Source organism: Aulonocara sp. 'chitande type north' Nkhata Bay, linkage group LG9 (assembly GCF_057382095.1).
Source record: "Aulonocara sp. 'chitande type north' Nkhata Bay isolate Kocher_YH1m ecotype deep benthic linkage group LG9, A_spYH_male_GT1.1, whole genome shotgun sequence".
Classification (NCBI taxonomy): Eukaryota; Metazoa; Chordata; class Actinopteri; order Cichliformes; family Cichlidae; genus Aulonocara; species Aulonocara sp. 'chitande type north' Nkhata Bay.
Window position 1 is genome coordinate 1,253,213 of NC_141352.1, and position 12,532 is coordinate 1,265,744.

At 42.2% G+C, this 12,532-nt stretch overlaps 1 long non-coding RNA gene across 1 annotated transcript; it reads left to right on the forward strand.

Moving 5' to 3' along the window:
* The first annotated feature begins 659 nt into the window (after positions 1-659).
* On the forward strand, positions 660-1,790 carry LOC147321383 (uncharacterized). Its single transcript, XR_015130867.1, has 2 exons — positions 660-747; positions 1,123-1,790. It is a non-coding gene; the product is annotated as an uncharacterized LOC147321383 (long non-coding RNA).
* Positions 1,791-12,532: the final 10,742 nt, after the last annotated feature.

The window sequence follows — 12,532 nt, forward strand, 5'->3', positions numbered from 1 at the left end:
AAGAGGATATGCACAACTGATTACTGCTGCAACTACCGAAAAACACACATTGATTGATCACATTTACATATCACAGCCATACGCCTGCCTCCAATCAGGTGTTCTGAATACATATCACAGTTATCATAACCCCATTTATTGTGTTATTCACTAACACAAAATAACTGCAAGGGTATGAGGGATATGGACTTGCCAAGTGTCACTCCCTATTGGCCTACTCTCGGCTAGAAGTCATACAGATGGACCTAAATATGGATATCAGCATCTACAACAAGAAGTACAGGTGAGTCCTCTTGTAACATTCTTTAATGTACTTCTATTTTATTAATTCCTATACACTCTGAACCGAATTTGTTGAAAAATAAAGTCAATCATGTTCTCTTATACGCAGACACAACAGAACACCAGCCTCTACGTGGTGCGAAGCCTACTGCAACCAAAACGTGATCTTCATGTCTTTGCGACTGAGCACATTGAAGAGCAGACCAGAAACGTGAACAGAAAAACTGCAACTGCACCTGATGGGATCCCTGCCATAACAGGTAATTGTATTTTTGTTTCTTTCTTTATATTGTAACATTTGATATTGATAGTGTTTGAAACAAACTATAATCTCATCCATTCATTAAGTCATCCATTCATTCATAACTCCTCAGATGTGTTCTGTCCAGTGAAGGCAGTGGAGAAGCCCTACACTGATGTTGAAACTGTGCCACTCTTCTAGAAACCAGCTACAAGGATGGGCAGGTATAGTGAAATTAAAATGCATCTTTTGTTCAACAGGTTTATATACAGTCAAGTGATCAAAAGACACCAGTATTAAACCCATTTAAGCCAACTATACGCTTTGATTGGAACTATATACAGGCCACCAAATTACAGCCACATGTGGTTTTACCTCACATGGCAACTTACTTAATCAAAAGACACCAGTATTAAACAAATTTCTCTTTTTTACTTCCTTTTTAATTTAGTTTTGGGTTATTTAGTTCTAAAGTTACATTTGTTTTTGCAATTATTTATTAGAACATCATGACTTGCCAGTTCGCTAACTGAAGACCTGCACTTTGTGATGTCTCTTGTTTTGTTTTAAATTGTGTTTTGCTTTTATCTGTTTTCTAGCTGTTTTTGCAAAGTCAGCCAACCTCTTGCTTCCAAATGACCCTTATCCAGAAGTATCCGTGAATGCCTCATGAGAAGAAACTAAAGTGGAGACCTACCTCTCAGAGAAAAACGCACACATAAGAAAAGCGACCCACTTCAGTACTGGAAAGAACATCCTAATCTGTCTCCCTCTATGGCTGCTGTTGCGATCCCAGTGTGCCCCCTGTAGCTCTGTGGACAGTTTTTGATTTGATTACATCTCACCCCAACCGGTCGCGGCAGATGGCTGCCCCTCCCTGAGCCTGGTTCTGCCGGAGGTTTCTTCCTGTCAAAAGGGAGTTTTTCCTTCCCACTGTCGCCAAAGTGCTTGCTCATAGGGGGTCATATGATTGTTGGGTTTATCTATATACATTAATGCTTGTATGCTTTTCATTTATACTTTTGCCTTACTCTTCGGTTCATAATATAAAGTTACTTGAATGGTTTCCTTTTTCCTTTTTATATTGCTTTGCTGTTTACCACAATCTAAATATCATGTTTAAATGGAATACATTATTGTAAATGGTATTTGTACAAAATATAGTTTGAATACGATAAGATACCTTTATTAGTCCCACAAGGGGAAATTTCATAATTTGCATAATTTTCCCTTTTCACATTAAAATACCTTTGAAATACAAATTGAACACCGCTTAATGGACTTTTTTTTTCTACTAAGAAAACTTACTTTGGTTTACAATCTGTTAAACTGTTCACTTTAAACGACTCAAAACTGTAAAATCTAAATTGTAACTTCTCTTGAACACCTCAGACTTAAACATAATTTCTTTTATATCTATTAACTTCTTTTGTAATGGTGTAACTGGAGCATCTTTCTCTCATCTATGTATGCTGCACTGCATATAGCAGAGATCACAATACAGCTTACTTTTCTTTAACTTGAAAATCAGCTGTATTCAATTTCCCTCCCTCTTGTGGTATAAATAGCAAACTATGCTCATGTTGCATATTGCTCCCCCTAGTATTATAAATGGCAACCTGCACTAATTGCACGACATTAAAGGCAAACTACACTCATTGGCAGTAGCATAGGCACACTTAAAATTTCTTCAGAAATTTTCGCTTTCTAGTTTTATCTACTGTTCTGATTTTATCTGTTTTGATTTTTTTTTTACATACTGTTTTGTTTGTTTGTTTGTTATTTAGTTAGTTAGTTTGTTTGCTTGTGTTAATCAATTTTAAATCATGCTTTTTATTTGTTTTTGCTTCTAATGTCTCTGTAAAGCACTTTGAACCACCTTGTTGTTGAATTGTGCTATACAAATAAACTTGCCTTGCCTTGCCTAAAGAAAACAAAAAAGGAAAAGGCTATGAATAAGATAGGAAATAAATATGAAAAATTAAAAAGGGTAAATTTAACTTGGAAGGAATAAAATATAAATTAAGGTTAAAAATGAAATAACTGTACAACACAAATTAGAATGAAGGGTAAATTTAACTGGGAAAGAATAAGATAAAATATATAAATTAAAGTTGAAAATAAAATGACTGTACAACAAAATACACAATATAGAACTATATAAGAATGTATGAAGAAATATAAATAAATATATACACAATAACAGCAGCTGTACAGTATTAACTGGAAATGAAGAATATAGTGACCAGTGTTGTGCAATCCACATTATGTCTTGTGCAGTGCAAATATGCTTAAAGTGATTAAGTGATGAAGTGAAAACAATGTCCAGAAAGTCCAGTGTGTGTGTAAGAACCATATGTGTGGGTCAGTACTGTGTGGTGGTGTGATTGAGAGACCGTATCGCCTGCGGGAAGAAGCTCCTCCTCAGTCTCTCTGTGTTGGTCTTCAGGGAGCGGAATCGCTTTCCTGACCTCAACAGAGAGAACAGTCTGTTGTTGGGATGGCTGAGGTCCTTCACGATCTTCCTGGCCTTGGTCCAGCACCACCTGCTGTAGATTGAGTGCAGGTCAGGGAGCTCGGAGCGGATGGTGCGCTCAGCTGACCGCACAACTCTCTGTAGAGCTTGACTGTCCTGCATGGTGCTGTTCCCGAACCAGGTTAAGATGTTTCCCGTCAGGATGCTCTCTATGGTGCACGAGTAAAAGTTCCTGAGCACCTTGGAGGGCAGTTGGAAGTCTCCCAAGCGTCTGAGGTGGTAGAGACGCTGACGGGCCTTTTTCACCACGGTGTTGATGTGACAGGACCATGACAGGTCCTGCGTGATGTGAACTCCGAGGTATTTGAAGCTGTCCACTCTCTCCACTGGGCACTCGTTGATGACGGGGGTCTGGTAGTTCCTCTCCTGCTTAGTGCTGAAGTCCACTATCAGCTCCTTTGTCTTACTGACGTTTAGAAGGAGGTTGTTCCTCTGGCACCAGTTCTCCAGATTCCTAATCTCCTTCAGGTAGGCCGTCTCGTTGTTATCAGAGATCAGGCCCACCATGACGGTGTCGTCAGCAAACTTGATGATGGTGGTGGAGCTGGTAGTGGCCACACAGTCATATGTGTACAAAGAGTACTCCAGGGGGCTCAGAACACACCCCTGGGGGGCTCCAGTGCTGAGAGTGGTGGAGGCTGAGACATGTCCGCCCATCCTTACTGCCTGTGGTCTGCCAGTTAGGAAGTTGGAGATCCACTGACACATAGATGAGCTGAGTCCCAGATGCTCCAGCTTGGTGGTGAGTGTGGAGGGAATTATGGTGTTAAATGCAGAGCTGTAGTCTATGAAGAGCATTTTAACATAATTCCCCCTTCTAGTGTCCAAGTGAGTGAGTGATGTGTGGAGGAGATGAGAGATGGCATCGTCTGTGGAACGATTTGGACGGTAAGCGAACTGTAGTGGGTCCAGTGTGTCTGGTAGTGAAGAAATGATGAAGTCTCTGACCAGGCGTTCAAAGCACTTCATCACTACTGAGGTGAGGGCTACAGGGCGATAGTCATTGAGAGAAGCAGGGTGGGGTTTCTTCGGGACAGGAACAATGATGGACTCTTTGAAGCATGTGGGGATCACCGACTGAGATAAAGAGACGTTGAATATCTCAGTGAACACAGGAGCTAGCTGGTATGCGCAGTCTCTGAGGATACGACCTGGGATGCCGTCTGGTCCTGCTGCTTTCCTGGCGTTCACTCTTTTGAAGGCTCACCTTACTTCATGCTCGGAGATGACGAGCACGTTTCCGGTGATGGCAGTATCTTCCTGTCTGCAGCCGTTAGCGCCGCTACCACTAGCATTGTTGGAGTCCTTAGCTGCCCTTAGCTACATATGCTCAAAGGTGTTATTCTGAGCATTGACTGCAGTCATAAGCGCCTCCAAGCTCTTAACCATGCTGCCTTCAGTGAGCCCTTTCTGAGAAGTCGCACCTGTCGTTCCAATCCCAGCGGGCAGCCTTGGGGGGGTTTGAACAGCCGGTTCCGCTTCCTTAATTCTCCGATAAGCCAGGGCCAAGCCAGCTCCAATCAGCAAGAACCCTGTTATCATGGTTCCGAATAGGTAGATATCTTCAGCATCCTCGATCGACAGTCCCGCCAGGGACACGATCCTCTGCCACCGTCCATCGTGTATCCGACAGGGATAGTCCCCCCAGGGCACTTCGGTTCTCCCGAGCCCAGACTTCTTGTTAAAGGGTGTCAATAGCATTCAGAGACCAGTTGATCAAATCCATAATTCTCTTTTAGGTTTTAGACACAGACTGTGAGAGAGTGTTCCAGGGAAAGTAATACAAAAAAAGCACGAGACTAGACAAGCACATCAGAACTAGCAGGGAAGATAAGGGAGAGGAGAAAAACTGCGTCCGCCGCCTCCGAGAGCCAAAGAAAAGTTGAACAGTTTAAGAAAAACTTCATAAAGCTGGAGGGCACAGGTCTTGAGGAGATAGGGACTCATGTAGTTTGGTCCAGGAGACTTGCCTGAGTGGAGTCTCCTCATTTAGCTCTGGACCTGGTCATGAATGAAAGTAACAGGTGGGGAGGGGTTTGAGGACTTTCACATGTCTTCATGCCACTCCACACCTCTCTCATGCGGTTTCCACTCCAGCTTTCTACTGTAAGCCTCTTTGATCTTGCCCTTCAGTAACACCTCAACCATTCTCACCACCTCTCTATTGCCCACTCTGAAGCCCCTCTTCTTGTCACCGAGGAGGGATTTGATTTCCTTAGTCACCCACAGCTTGTTATTTGGGTAAAAATGGACAGTCCATGCTGGGACAATGGATATGTGAATGCAGAAGCTGCAGAGAGGTGTTTAAGAGTGCAACTCTGCATCCTGATCGCAACTCTGTATAGTCAGGTTTTGGGTGGTTTAATAAATTTGTCCAGATTTCTAGAAATGAGAGCTGCTCCATCCAAAGTGCAATAGAAGCCATCTCTACCAACAAGACCAGGTTTTCAGACAGCCAGCAATTTAATGCGGCTAACTGGACTCCTGGTCCAGTTCGGGAGGAGACCAAACATAGTTCCAGTGTTACACTAAGAACTCATTTAATTTACTAAAACATAATCACAAGCTGCTGTCAAGGTGAACTGCAAAAACCTCCCTGTCTATTTCTAGTTTGGATAGCTCTGTGCTGTCACGTAGGATTGCATGAAAAGAGCAGCAGGGCACTAGTTGGGTCCAGCTGGATGAGTGGTGTCTTGTTTTTGAAGTGCCTGGCCTTCTATAGCATCAATGCAGTTGTATGCGTCATTTACACAAAAGAAATTAAATTTTGCCAGTGTCATTGTGACATAACTGTGAAACCAAACTAAAGAAAAAACTGAAGGTTGCTGCCACAGTGACAAAAGTATAATAAGGTATTTTATTTATTCATCTAACTTGTTTTATTCACTAGTCTCACTAATTTCACTGGTTAACATAACAATGTAAGCAGCAACTATCTCTGTCTGTCTTTTTGTCTTTTTCTTATTTCTCTTCCGCTAGATTTGCTCGCATACTGTTTTCCTTCTCACTTTGTCTGCTTCCTCTCAGACAGACAGGGCTTTTGGTCTTATTTCCTCTCATAAGAAAAAACTATTAAGAAAAGACATTGGCTTATGAATAAACAAATAGATGGCAGGAGAAGAAAAGAATGGGGGGGGGCGGGGAAGCACAAGCGATGGGTGAGAAGCATAATAATTGTGTGATTCATCCTCAGTGAACCTCCACAGTCATAGCATAATTACACATGAAAAGCTAAATTTATCGTAGTGTGCTGAGCCTCCTCATTAATTTAAAGCTGAGACAGCCATAGTGAAGGCCTTTTCTAATCCACCCACTGTTTTTCTTTTCGTTTTTTTCTTTCTCTTTCTCCTCCTCTGCCATTCTCTATCTCCTCCCATTATGGAGCATTAAAATGTATATTACCCTCAGAGCTCCATTATCATAAACCACAGAGTCCCTGTGGGGTGGGGTAGCTCAGAAGAAGACCACGAGAAAAGGAGAAACAGTGAGTTAGGCTCATTATGGACAAGAAAGGCTCTCATTTACACAGCACTATCTTGGCCCCATGTCCTGCATGATAGCCACCTATTTGTTGCCTAATACCTAATAACCGCTGCAAACTTGGGAGATCCATCTCCTATAATGAGAAGTAGCACGCCTTTCCCACTCAGAAACCTGATTGTGTGGCATCATTAACAATCACACCAACATGCACTAATTGACCGCTGTGTGCTTTTTCTCTCCCTTCCCCCTCTACACCTACTCCTTTTGAATACATATTCACCCTGTAAGACACAAACTTTTCAGTAGTTTGATTTGTTTATATGTTCTATTTGTTTTTCCTTGCTTCCTTAAACTGTAAATCAGAGAAGCAGTGTAGCATGGGGAGCTAATAACCCACCTTCTACATCTGCCTTTATAAATTATGCAGCAAGCCACACTGCAGCTTGTTGTCTGGCAGGACCTATTGGTAAAAGCTGGAAAGATCATTATCAGTTCAGCTCAAACCTGGGTCATAGAGAAGGAAGAGTGGAAACTGTCATTTGTCAGTATTTAAATCTTGAAAAACAGGCAACCAAAGGAGAAAAAAAAATTTTGCTTCTTTGTATTAGTCATCATTTCATTTCAATCAGGTTTGGTTTTATGAATGGAAAGAAAGAAAAATGTTATTTACATTAGCTACAACAAAGCAATACTGGTATATTTTTGTCTTTTTTTTCACGTGCTGTAGCAGTAGCAGATTCTGATATAAAAGGCAACAGAAAAAGAAAGTACAAATATTAATAGGAGTTACAATGATAAGTCAGCCTCCTAACAAAGTCACCTGTTTAGGATTATGTATCAAGTTTAGCTTCTTATATAGATACTACTCCATTCTGCTGGTTCCACAGAAGAGGGGCCTGAAAACTGAAGGCTCTGCCTCCCATTCTACTTTTAAATACTCTAGGAACAACAAGTAGGCCTGCAGAGCGAGAGCAAAGTGCTCTAATGGGGTGATATGGTACTACAAGGTCATTAAGATAAGATGGGGCCTGATTATTTAAGACCTTGTATGTGAGGAGCAGGATTTTAAATTCTGGATTTAACAGGAAGCCAAAAAAGGAGAAATCTGCTCTCTCTTTCTAGTCCCTGTCAGGACTCTTGCTGCAGCATTTTGGATTAGCTGAAGGCTTTTCAGGGAATTTTTGGACATCCTGATAATAATGAATTACAGTCGTCCAGCCTGGAAGTAATAAATGCATGAACTAGTTTTTCAGCGTCACTCTGAGACAGGATATTTTCCTAATTTTAGAGATGTTGCACAAATGGAAGAAAACAGTCTTACATATTTGTTTAATATGTGCATTGAAGGACATGTCCTGGTCAAAAATGACTCCAAGGTTCCTCACAGCGTTACTGGAGGCCAAGGTAATGCCATCCAGAGTAAGAGTCTGGTTAGATATCATATTTCTAACAATTTCAGGGCCGAGTACAATAACCTCAGTTTGCTTCCTGCAGTTTAACTCATTGGGGTGTGTTATCTTTTTTCATGGACAGATAGAGCTGGGTGTCATCTACATAGCAGTGTAAATGTATGCTATGTCTTCTGATGATGCTGCCTAAGGGGAGCATGTATAATGTAATGTACAGCATGTTCTAATCGCTCTAATAGGATATTATGGTCGATAGTATCGAACGCTGCACTGAGGTCTAGCAGGACAAGCACAGAGATGAGTCCACTGTCAGAGGCCATAAGAAGATCATTTGTAACCTTCACTAAAGCTGTTTCTGTGCTGTGATGAGCTCTGAAACCTGACTGAAACTCTTCAAATAAACCATTCCTCTGCAGATGATCTGTTAGCTGTTTGACCACTACTCTTTCAAGGATGTTTGATATGAAAGGAAGATTGGAGATTGGCCTATAATTAGCTAAGACTGCTGGGTCTAGAGATGCTTTTTGAGTAAAGGTTTACTACAGCTAGCTTGAAGGCCTGCGGTACATAGCTGATTATTAGAGATAGGTTGATCATATTTAAGATCGAAGAATTAATTAATGGCAGGACTTCTTTGAGCAGTTTTGTAGGAATGGGGTCTAAAAGACAAGTTGATGGTTTGGAGGAAGTAATTATTGAAGTTAACTCAGAAAGATCAATTGGAGAAAAAGAGTCTAACTTAACATCAATGGTACTAAGAGTAGCTGTAGATAATATTACATCTGTGGGATGATTATTAGGGCCCGAGCACCGAGAGTGCGAAGGCCCTATTGTATCTGCTCCGTTTCTTATTATTATTATTAGGGCCCGAGCACCGAGAGTGCGAAGGCCCTATTGTATCTGCTCTGTTTCTTATTATTAGGGCCCGAGCACTGATAGTGCGAAGGCCCTATTGTAATTGCTCCGTTTATTAGGGCCCGAGCACTGACAGTGCGAAGGCCCTATTGTAATTGCTCTGTTTATTAGGGCCCGAGCACTGACTGTGCGAAGGCCCTATTGTATCTGCTCTGTTTCTTATTAGGGCCCGAGCACTGACTGTGCGAAGGCCCTATTGTATCTGCTCTGTTTCTTATTATTAGGGCCCGAGCACTGATAGTGCGAAGGCCCTATTGTAATTGCTCTGTTTATTATTAGGGCCCAAGCACTGACTGTGCGAAGGCCCTATTGTATCTGCTCTGTTTCTTATTATTATTATTCAGGCAAAACAAGGGCCATTTTGAGGGCCTAAACATGCTCAAAAACTCATGAAATTTTGCACACATGCCAGGTCTGGTGAAAAATGTTGTATTTTAATGGTTTTACATATGAGCACTGGGAAATGGCTCTAGAGCGCCACCTATGCCTTGTTAAATGCAGCCCTACGACCACATCGTTTGAGCTACATGTATGAAATTTGGCACACATGTGTATCATGCCAAGACGAACAAAAAAGTCTGCGGGCCCATTGACGCAAACCCAACAGGAAGTCCGCCATTTGGAAGAGAATGTGACATTTTGGCTCTAATTTTGCCATTTCCATGCCTCGAACTTTTGCGAACTCCTCCTTGGGGTTTGATTTCATAACCTTCATATTTGGTCAGTGTCTTGGGGTACAGTGAAAACTGTGACTTTTCACGAAAGGGTGTGACCTCAGCAGCATGGCGAACTTTGATATCTTGCCATGAAGAAACAAATTAGTATAACTCCATGAAATCCAGTCTGATTAGTACCAGACTTTACAGGCATGTTGTCAGACCCGCCCTGACCAGATTGATGTGCCCATTGTCAGCAATACGTACAGCGCCACCTAGTGGCAACAGGAAATGTCATGGCTTTAATTTTGTTGTACTGATTTTCACAGGTTCATCGTGGCCACCTCAAAAGCGGTGAATATCACCATCAGTCCTTCATGATGGTTTAATGCAAAAATTGTGACTTTAAACTGAATGGCGCACCCTGGTGGCAGCGCAGTCCACCATGAAAGATGAAGTGGCTTTTGAGGGGCTTGGAAAGTCTATTATGGCAATGTCCTAAACCCAACAGGAAGTCCGCCATTTTGGAGTGAAGGTGACATTTTGGCTCTGATTTTACCGTTTCTATGCCTTGTACTTTAACGAACTCCTCCTTGGGATTTGGTCCTATAAACTTCAAATTTGGACAGTGTCAACTATACCCTTGTGCCATGTTAAATTGCGGAGCTTTTGAGTTTTCACAATACTATGAGGCCGTGGCGCCATGGCGAATTTCGATGACTCGCCATGAAAATCTTATTGCCTCTCATTTTGTCATACATTTTCTGACCTTGACCAAAGTGAACACATATGATAAGGCTCCACCCCTGAACATATTTCAACTGCCATATTTGACATCAAGGACAGCGCCACCTAGTGGGAACAGGAAATGTCATGTTTTACACTTTGGGGTACAGTATAGTGATGGGTGACATCTGCAGCCTCAAATTTCCCCAGAAAACCCTTAAGGAGTTGGTCTTGGGTTACAGTGAAAACTGTGACTTTTCGCAAAAGGGTGTGACCTAAAAAGTCTCTTGGAGTAATATCCCAAATCCAACAGGAAGTCAGCCATTTTAAAATTAATGTGCAATTTTGGCAACATTTTCCCCTCTTTCCAGGCACCGTTCTTTGACGAACTCCTCCAAGGGATTTCATCAGATTGATGCGATCTCCTGTGTGTGGAATCTAAAGACCTTTGTGATGTTAAATTGCGAAGCTTTTTACATTCAGGGAAACGGGGTGGTCATGGCGGCACGTGGAGTTTCAATCACTCGCCAAAAAGCAGTAATCTGCTGTCACTCAAAAACACAATGTCCAATCTCTCCCAAAGCTCATAGGCGTGATGAGACTCGAGCTCGGAAATGTTTGTTATGCCATTTGTGCATAAGGGTTAGAGCGCCACCTAGTGGAACGACTAACAAATCATGAATGAATGAGTTGAAATGTTAGCTGGTGGTTAAATGCATGAATTCCATCAATGTGACATCAGATCGGACGTGCTGGTTTTAGGTGTTGGGCGTGGCTCGACGCGCCGGGGGTGCGAGGGCCCTCATAACGCTGCTTGCAGCTTTAATTATTATTATTATTAGGGCCCGAGCACCGAGAGTGCGAAGGCCCTATTGTATCTGCTCCGTTTCTTATTAGGGCCCGAGCAATGATAGTGCGAAGGCCCTATTGTAATTGCTCTGTTTATTATTATTATTATTATTATTATTATTATTATTATTAGGGCCCGAGCACCGAGAGTGCGAAGGCCCTATTGTATCTGCTCCGTTTCTTATTATTAGGGCCCGAGCACTGATAGTGCGAAGGCCCTATTGTAATTGCTCTGTTTATTATTATTATTAGGGCCCGAGCACTGAGAGTTCGAAGGCCCTATTGTATCTGCTCCGTTTCTTCTTATTAGGGCCCGAGCACCGAGAGTGCGAAGGCCCTATTGTATCTGCTCCGTTTCTTATTAGGGCCCGAGCACCGAGAGTGCGAAGGCCCTATTGTATCTGCTCCGTTTCTTATTATTATTATTATTATTATTATTATTATTATTATTATTCAGGCGAAACAAGGGCCTTTTTGAGGGCCTAAACATGCTCAAAAACTCATGAAATTTTGCACACATGCCAGGTCTGGTGAAAAATTTTGTATTTTAATGGTTTTACATATGAGCACTGGGAAATGGCTCTAGAGCGCCACCTATGCCTTGTTAAATGCAGCCCTACGACCACATCGTTTGAACTACATGTATGAAATTTGGCACACATGTGTATCATGCCAAGACGAACAAAAAAGTCAGTGGGCCCATTGACGCAAACCCAACAGGAAGTCCGCCATTTGGAAGAGAAGGTGACATTTTGGCTCTAATTTTGCCATTTCCATGCCTCGAACTTTTGCGAACTCCTCCTTGGGGTTTGATTTCATAACCTTCATATTTGGTCAGTGTCAACTACACCCTTGTGCCATGTTAAATTGCGGAGCTTTTGAGTTTTCACAATACGGTGAGGCCGTGGCGCCATGGCGAATTTCGATGACTCACCATGAAAATCTTATTGCCTCTCATTTTGTCATACATTTTCTGACCTTGACCAAAGTGAACACATATGATAAGGCTCCACCCCTGAACATATTTCAACTGCCATATTTGACACCAGGGACAGCGCCACCTAGTGGGAACAGGAAATGTCATGTTTTACACTTTGGGGTACAGTATTGTGATGGGTGACATCTGCAGCCTCAAATTTCTCCAGGAAAGCCTTAAGGAGTTGGTCTTGGGTTACAGTGAAAACTGTGACTTTTCACGAAAGGGTGTGACCCCAGCAGCATGGCGAACTTTGATGTCACGCCATGAAGAAACAAATTAGTATAACTCAATGAAATCCAGTCTGATCAGTACCAGACTTTACAGGCATGATGTCAGACCCGCCCTGAACAAATTGATGTGCCCATTGTCGGAAATACGGACAGCGCCACCTAGTGGCAACAGGAAATGTCATGGCTTTAACTTTGTTGTACTGATTTTCACAGGTTGATCGTGGCC